The sequence below is a fragment of the Numida meleagris genome, chromosome 3 (genome assembly GCF_002078875.1).
Source record: "Numida meleagris isolate 19003 breed g44 Domestic line chromosome 3, NumMel1.0, whole genome shotgun sequence".
Taxonomy (NCBI): domain Eukaryota; kingdom Metazoa; phylum Chordata; class Aves; order Galliformes; family Numididae; genus Numida; species Numida meleagris.
This window is the reverse complement of record NC_034411.1, coordinates 54,266,293-54,274,950: the sequence shown is the minus strand read 5'-3', so window position 1 is coordinate 54,274,950 and position 8,658 is coordinate 54,266,293. Positions and strand designations below refer to the sequence as shown.

At 40.9% G+C, this 8,658-nt stretch overlaps 1 long non-coding RNA gene across 1 annotated transcript; it reads right to left on the bottom strand.

The window, feature by feature from the left end:
* LOC110397110 lies at nt 372-5,071 on the bottom strand. Its single transcript, XR_002437547.1, has 3 exons — nt 4,857-5,071; nt 2,058-2,173; nt 372-1,240 (listed from the first exon to the last, which is right to left on the bottom strand). It is a non-coding gene; the product is annotated as an uncharacterized LOC110397110 (long non-coding RNA).

The window sequence follows — 8,658 nt, the reverse complement described above, 5'->3', positions numbered from 1 at the left end:
TTCAAAATTTTTCCTAGTACTCTCATAAATCAAGGGTGTTATATCCAGACTTCATAAGCTAGGAACCTCACTGTCATTTTGTTGTTTTTGATGGATTCCCACCAGCTAGGGATCTGACCCTATTTTTATAATCTGTCTCAGATGGCAAAAGCTAGAGTGTGTTTCACTTTAAATCAGTGAAGCATTAATATCTTTTAAAAAATTAGATTGAAATGGTTGCAAACACAATGAAAAGATGTGGCACCCTGTAGGCTAAAGGAGAACCACTGAAATCAGTTGGGTGAATTTGGAACTGTTTTGTGCTGTTGGAATCTACACAAATTCAAGCCAAAGGCAAGATCAGTTGGATTAGTGCTTCAGTGGTCCTTCATTATCCATTTCTCCTTCAGTGATGTGATTTGTATCTTCAGTTTGCTGTGATTGTTTAATGAAAATGATGAAGGATTGAGGCAAGAACACATGCGTAGAAGGAGGGTGTTGAATTCTGTTAATCTTGTATATAATATTATTGCATTTCATTACTCAGGAAATTTCATTGAGATTTCCTATATGTTCTTCCAGTGTTAGCTCCCAGAACCTCCCTCTGTCACAGGAAAATGGAGACACAGATGACACGGATAAATGTATTACAGGTCAGTTTCTTGCCAGTCGGAAGATGAGCAAAAGGCAGAGTCAGGTTCACCTTGATTATGGAGTTTGTGAGACCACTATTTGCTGCAGTTTGCATTGCTTTCTAGGCTGTGATAACTACTAGGAAACCAATTATTTGAGAGGATTCCAGCCTACCTCCTACAGGGAAAGCAGAGGAGGAACGAGCCCCATAATGGTGTGAATTTAGGACTGTGTGTGCTGTAGATTATCTCAGCATTATGCCAGTTTTACTCTTGTCTTGTACATTGAGGTCCTGAGATGCACTGGAGAATCAGACTGCCACTCTGGAGGATGAATGCACATCAGTTTTGTGGAAAAGTCAAGGGCAGGTAAATAACCTGAACTCAGCACATTTTTCTCTTGATATTGGAGCAGAAGCTGATGTGAACTATGAGGTTGGTTCAGGACACAGAATAAAAGGTGGGAAGGAGATTTGCATATGGCTCAGTCTGTATGGGGGACATGAGCATAATGTATACAAAATCTCCAGTTAAGTCTGCATGTGAACCTGAAATCAGCCCATCCATTTACTCACTGTGCAGGTAGAAAGTGTGTCCCAGGCCATATTTCAAACAGTCTTTCAAATAGCCTGTTAAACCAAAGTAAATGCGACAACATTACTTTTTAATTTCTCACCGTTTCAAACCTGGTTTAATTAGTCACATGGCAACCTTGGAAAAATCTAAGAAACAGGGAAGGGATATTGATTCTCTATTATCACTTTAATTGTTTATTCTGATGTGCTAAAACTGAAACAATCTTCCAGCTGCAATGTCTAATGAACTCCAAGATCAAACAAGATCTTGCTAATTATGGAGTTAATGAGGACAAGTTCACAGGCAGAGTTAAGTTAGCAATTACATGTTTCAAAGCATCTTGAAGCTCAATAAGATCTTCATTTGGTGCTGTAATGCTATACATTTTGCATTTCTTCTTTCTGAACATCTTACAGAAGGGTACCCTATGTATAGTATATGCTTCTAATCGTGTCCAAACCACACAGAGCAGACTTCAATAAATTAAGAGACTGTCTGTTTATAAATCAACTCAACATTGAAATCTCATTTACATTTCTGCTATCCTATGTAATGTGTTTACACACAAATAATGTCAACATTAGCATGGGAGGAGGATGAATTTAAATTCCACAGCATGTTTCTGAAGCCAAAACGTCAAGGAAAGGCAATCAACATTTTAAATGAGCGTGCAAGCAGCTAGATATGCAAAAAGAAGAACGATTAAATCAGGCCGATGAACACGCAGCAGCAAAATGAAACTTACAACTGCATCCATTTCAAGTGGAATAGGGCAACCAATGAAGCACAGTGTTTAAAGCAAGCTATTTTCTGCCAGGAAAACAGGTATGTAGACATCACTGCTTGTAGGACTTCAAAATCTGAACTTACTTGCTACTAATGTACTGCTTTCCCAAGTTTCTTTTTTAAAATTGATTGTAACCTTGGACTTGTAGCTGGACACTGAGCTCCCGCAGAACAGATGCCTCTTACAGGGTCTGTAAGAACTGCCAAAAAAAAAAAAAAAAAGAGAGAGAGAGAAAAGAAAACAAACAACATCAACAACACAGACAACCAGATTTCTGCACCTGCATTGCTTAGCGTAAGCAGTGGAAGTTCATGGCAGTGCAGTAGTTTGAAAGCATCTAGCAAACAGTAGTGCTGGATTAAGTAAAACATTTCATCTGCCTTGTATTAAGCAAACTATGTTGCATGAAAGAACAAACAATAAAAGAGATCATCTGATAGCACGTTGTGGTTGCTTTAGAGCTTGTGGTCCTGGACTGAGACCAATGTAATGAGAGATACCAGATGCAGGCTCTGGTATACCAGCTTTGCTCTGAGCCCACGAGAGCTCCATGCAACGAAGCCTGCAGTAGTGTTGAGTAACATGGCTATTTTTTTATTTTAGAATTGTAAATATACGCATTGTTTCATATTTTCCTTTGAAGTACTTCTGGATTATTTTTCAGCCAGATTAGCTAATGTTCTCATTTACCACAGTGTCACACAAATCACTGTGCTGACATAGGGAGTAGAAGTAGAGGTGTAAACAAAACTTGAAGAGAGGATGGTTTAAACAGCACTGCCACAATTTGTATCATAGTGCCAGTTTAGTGACTCATAACATACTTCCCTATCCCAAAATGAAGAAAATATCTTGTATACTGCAACTTTCAATACATGAATGAAATTTCCAACCTCTGTTTTTCTCCAAAGTGGTATCACTTGGGCTCCTAGCATGAGATCTGGGGATCAATCTGCTACTTAGTTTGCAAACTAAGCTCATATTAGATCCATACTTAAACACTATTGAGAAAATGCTATTGCAGAAACTCACAGGTGGCATGGTGATCATGGAATCATAGAATCACCAAGGTTGGAAAAGACCCCCAAGATCATTTAGTCCAACTGTCCACCTACCACCAATATTTCCCCACTAAACCATGTCCCTCAGTATGACATCTAAACATTTCTTGAACAACATCCAGGTGATATTAAGATGCTTTCATTTCCAGTCAACTGACATGGAACAGCAGTTTCTACCCTTTTGGCTAAGTTTTGTTTGGAGGTTGGTATTCATTTCAATCAAGAGCTCAGGATAAAAAGCGCAACCTGTGTCACTAAAGTTTGCCTGACTCACTGCATAGTCCACATGGGCTTAAATTAGTCATCAGTGAAACTGCCTCTCTCACAGCTGGTTTATGGGCTCCTGTCTGACTGCCCTGCATTGCATCCTTTCTCTGCCAGTACTGGCACAGGGAACAGGCTAGCTCTTGCACTTCTCTCTACTTGCCACTTCCCATTTGCTGCCCAGCACTCAGCTCCCTGCCATTTCTGCTAATGGGTCTGGTCATGTTTCTCTTGGCCATCTTCTTTTCCTCAGGCGAACTGCTTCCATTTCATGGGTCCATGTGGAAGACTGTTGGCACCTGAAATACATATCCCTGTAGTCCCCTCTGACTGTGGAGGAGGGTACGAGCTGCCTAGTTCAAGCTATCTTCTCATCATTGCCATGAGCTACCATAGGCGCACCTTTTTTAGCACGCTCACTTTTATTCTTTCTAATCAGTGGTGCAAAAACTCACCCCCAGGCCTACTCTGAAGATCTTAGACCCCTCACTTGCAGCTGTGAGCAACATGGAGGCAGAAGTTACCAAGCCTACAGTGTAGCAGGGCCAAAGATGAGCATCTTGCTCCATGTGTGGATATAGCTTTCTCTTTAGCAGATACCCTGAGAAGTCAAAATTGGCTCTTAGAACTGAAAACACAACAGGCTCCTGGAGAAGCTCCTTAGTCACAGAAAGGACATAAGAGGGAAGGTAGACATCAAGGTAAAACCTTATACTAGATCACACTAGGCTGAGCAACTCTTCAGTTTTGTGTTTTGCTTGAATAGTCAGCATAAGCAAAAACTGGTGCTGCATGGAACTAGTCCTTCCTAAGCTGAGGAGAGAGCTGATGTCTACTTGACAGGAATCTTTAACCTGTTACTTCCTGATGGACCTGAATACTCCTCTAAAATAATTTTAATCTGAATCATCTCTTTTTTCCTTATAGCACAAATTCTAAGTCATTGGATATATAGTTTTGTAATGTTTCTTTAAGCAGTCCCTCAATGGTATTAAAGGTTTTCTTCTACCATTTGAAATGGGGAATATTTTCCATTCTACATAATCTTTGGTTTCCATTCCTTTCAGTGTGGTTTTGCTTTGTTTCCTTTCTGTGCTAGGAGACAATAATGAGGTTCACACACCTTCTGCTCTGGTGCTTGGAAATCTACCCTGGGTTTAGCTCTGGTGCAGCAAGCTGAGGGGTTTCCCTTTGCATGCTGCCAGTTTTCAGTGTGTTCATATGTGGCTGACACAGCAGGAGACTAATCCCAATGGCAAACATTGTACTCTTTCTGTACTCACACTTCGGAATGAAGAGTAAAAAGTTCTTTTTGAAGCCCCTTTTCTCTAAGCAATCTGGCAAGCTGCTCTGGACTTCCCAGTCCTGGGCCAGAACTCAAATATATCTCAGTGCAGCTCTGTGAGCGCAGTGACTGTCCCAGGCACGCCTGGCTCACCAGCCTGCCCATGGCACAGGATCAGAAGGACACGCTTCTTTTACAAGGAGTAGGAAGCTGATGATTTAAACACAGCTGCAGCCAACATTCCTCAGCAAAGTTAACCCAAGTGAACTTACCTGTTTTCATCTGTCCACTACCCCCAGTGCCTTATGTTGCAACACCTACGATTCTGGAAATAGAAAATAAGTGATTTAGTGGAATTCTTTCTCATCTGCAGACACAGGTTGAGCTGGCACGCCTGACCAGTGGAATAATGTTCAAAAGCTCACACCTTTTTCTGTTGCAGTAACAACGGACACACTCTTTGTTGTCTGGAAACAAATGTTGCCTATATTTGGGTCTTAGTGGGAGCTGTACATGTCAAATTTGGCCCAGAGAATCATGTTGCAAGATGTTCTTTCCCCTTGCCCTGCTCCAAAGCATGATTCTTGCTATTTGCAGACAAAAACCAGCTGACTGAAATAAAGTCTTGTTAAAATACCTGTCTGAAAACAGATTTTTGCTGCAAATGCAAATGTGGATGGAAATATGGAATAATTCTACCTATCTCCTTGGCGTCTCAGAGCTGGACTGGCACAAGTAAAAACTGCACTGGCTCTGTTGTATGTCATGCTGGGTGGGCATTTTAATACCAGCTCCTTTTTATCAGCTCTTTGGTTTTTCATAGGCAGGTCTTCCTTCTAGCTGTGATTCTGCAGAAGAAAAGCAATATTTGCAGCATTACGTCTTTACATCTGCTTCCTTTGTTGGAATGCTACTGTAGGAAATCAGGTGATGCTTTGTGCAACTGTTTTGAACTCTTTGAAACTGGGAGAGTAAAAAGGCTCACAGGAGGGCATCTGGGAAGGAATCTCCTTTCTTTCTCATTTGTATGAAGGGGGAAGCTTCCAGCAGGACTAATTCCAAAAGGAACACAAACCCCTTCAGTGTGTACAGATTTTAGATGTGAATGTTGTTCATTTAGGGTTTTTTGATGCTCACAGATGGAAAGTAAATTTCTTATAGAGAGAGTGGAGCTGGATGATGAAGACATGGTCATAAAAACTGGGAAACACAGGAATGATTAGCTTCAAAAGAAAGAAGGACTTATACCTGTAGCTTCCACCACCCCTGGGTGTGCAGGATCCTTAGACAGGAGGCTATCTCCTGCGGGTGTACAGAGAGAAAAGGGAATGTTGTGACTTAACCTCCAAACTTTTATTTCTGACACACCTACTTCCTGAATTTGACCTGAAATTTTAAGAAGTTTGAGATGAATCAGACTTCATTCATGGATTAATTTCTTAGGCAGCTCATAACTTTCTTTGGTACTTTTTTCTCCATGCTACAGCTGCAGCTGTACCATTGGTCCAAAATGAAATTCTTGAGAGCAGAATGTTCTCCTCTTCCTCTGTTACAGCCATGTGATGCCAAAGGACATCACAGATAACAGCTCCACACTCAGACACACTTAAAATGAGGCCAAACATTTCTCTTTTTCATCTGTTACTTATCTTAGCATTGTCTTGTTTTTCAGTATTGGAAGCCCTTGATGGCAACTCACTCACAGTGCATTACTTCCTAGAGCTGCTGCATAAGCATGGCTCTGAGAACTTACCTGAGAGCTGCTTGGAGGTTGTGATCCATCTGAACCTGTTTAGATTGAGAGGTCATTAGAGGTGAACAAATACAGAAGTACATCCCTCCACTATTCTACATAGTTACTCTGAGTTTTCAGAGCAAAACTAAAATAAAGAGACTGGATGAGGTCATGGCTCTGTCAACTTTGAGCATGCTGAGGAGAAAGATGATGTCAGGCATCTTGCATCTTTCTGTAAATATCGTACACTTAGTAAAGCCTATGTAAGTAAATAAAATGGTGAAGCATTCAGCAGTCACTATGAAATATGCAGCCTTAGCCTTGACAATAGTTAGAGCATTAATGTCAGAGCTCTCAAGCACAGTCCTGGCCTCCCAAACATATCCCAATGGAGGAATATGTGAAGAGGCTACTCTTGTGTGGAAGGACATAGTACTTCTCCAGCATACTATGGGCTGGATTTCAGATGTGTTGAGCTAAGGAGAACTCTACCCTGTAGGGCTTAGAAATCCTTCTTGTGCAACTGCCTTTTCAGCTTGCTTGACTACTCACCAAGGTCTTTATTTTTTCTTCCAGGGAAAGGAGGGAGGAGGGGACTTTTTCCCTGGACCCCTTGTTCTTTCTGTTTTGCTTTGAATGTTGCGGTGTGTTTGGTTCCCCCCTTCCAATGTGCTCGGATAACCCAAAAGAAAGAGAAGTCGTTCTTTTTTTCATCCCTTTTCCCTGAGGAGACAGAGAGAGAGGGGGAAAAAAAAAGAAAGATTAAGATGTAAGCTGGCTAGATAAGCCTGGAACTGGGTTTATTACTACTGTTGAATGAGAGTACAAGGATATAAAAGCAAACCTGCTTTACTGGAGCTGGAGCGAGGTTGGTGGGAGACCTACACTGATTGTGTGCCACTCCGAGAAGGGATGTTTCATTAATTACACATTAACTATGTGCACTGAGGAGGAGGCAGAGGATAAAAATGCAGATGTTTCTGCTGCCCGACAGAATGAAAACCACTCTTGATCCTGTCAAAAGAACATTTTGAATCAAAGGGCTCCACAGAAGTGGAAGAATGAGTTTTGTGGCTGAGTGCAATGGTGCGGCCTTTTAATCATTAAACCCTTTTATAGCGGTAAAATGAACATCCATTGTCATGGCCACTCCAATGGGGCCATCGGAGCTGGTGAAAAGGGAATGCTTTAGGAAGGGCACTAAAACAGGACACAACCAGCCCCGCTGCTGGATTTCTAAAGGTAACAACAGCAGTGCATGACAAAGAATGAAAAGACAGCCCAGGTTGGTTTGCTTAAATTACTTTCCTCCCCAAGCCCTTCTTACAAGCTAAACATGCACCAGATATAATGAGCATTAGGACTTCACAGGCTGGCAGTTCCCTTCCTTTGTTTCCTCAGAGTTTTACTGTCTTGGTTTAATTTTTTTTTTTTTTTCTGTTCGTTAAGCAAAGGTTCCTTAGGAAAACGGATTGAAATGTTGTTTTATTCTTAATCAGTCTCTACAGTTGTAGTAAAGCCATTAGCATTGTGATCCTCTCTTCTTGCATCCACACCACGTCCACCTCTGCAAGCGTGCAGGGATGGCAACACTTTTTGACTGTTTTTCAAATAAAACCTCTTCAACTCATTTATAGAAAGCAGACTTAATTTTAACTTGTCAGGTCATGACCCTGGAGTTTTAGTTTTATTCCTTCTTTATCTCTTTCTTCTATTTCCCTTTAATTTCTCAGTAGAAATGATTCAATAAGCTATTTCTCACATCAGTCTAGGAAGAATTCAAAGATATATTTCCCAAAGTTCATATATGCCTTGGAAAATCATATTGCCAGGCTTTTTGGAGCAGAACCTGTCAGAGAAAAGTAACCTCATTTCATGGGGAGTTTCATATCTAGGTTTTGTTCCAATAGAAAGCAAAAGGGAATTAAATCCTGACTCCTAGGTAATCCATCTGATGGACACCCTGGTACCATGAATCCTGAAATTCTGGACTGTGAAAGAAACTAGAAGAAGAAGAAAGCTAAAGATAGCAAGGCTTTCTGGCACTCAGCCAGTCATCCAAATGAGCTGCTGAGGATCTGAGTGCTTTGGGAGCTCCAGCTTTTGAGGAAGCAGATCTACTAGTCAGAGATTTTCTTTCATTCTGTCAGAAATGTTCTGAATTTGAATGTCAAACTCTGAACAAACTCTGGAAAGATGTCAGTGCAGCTATGTCAGCAGAATAGTATAAAAAAGTCTTTTGATGGAGTATTTTAAACTGATTCTTGTCTAATAGTTTATAGGATAGAATTTATGTTGAGAGTTTAATAATTTCTTTGGCATTTGGAATGCAAGTGTAT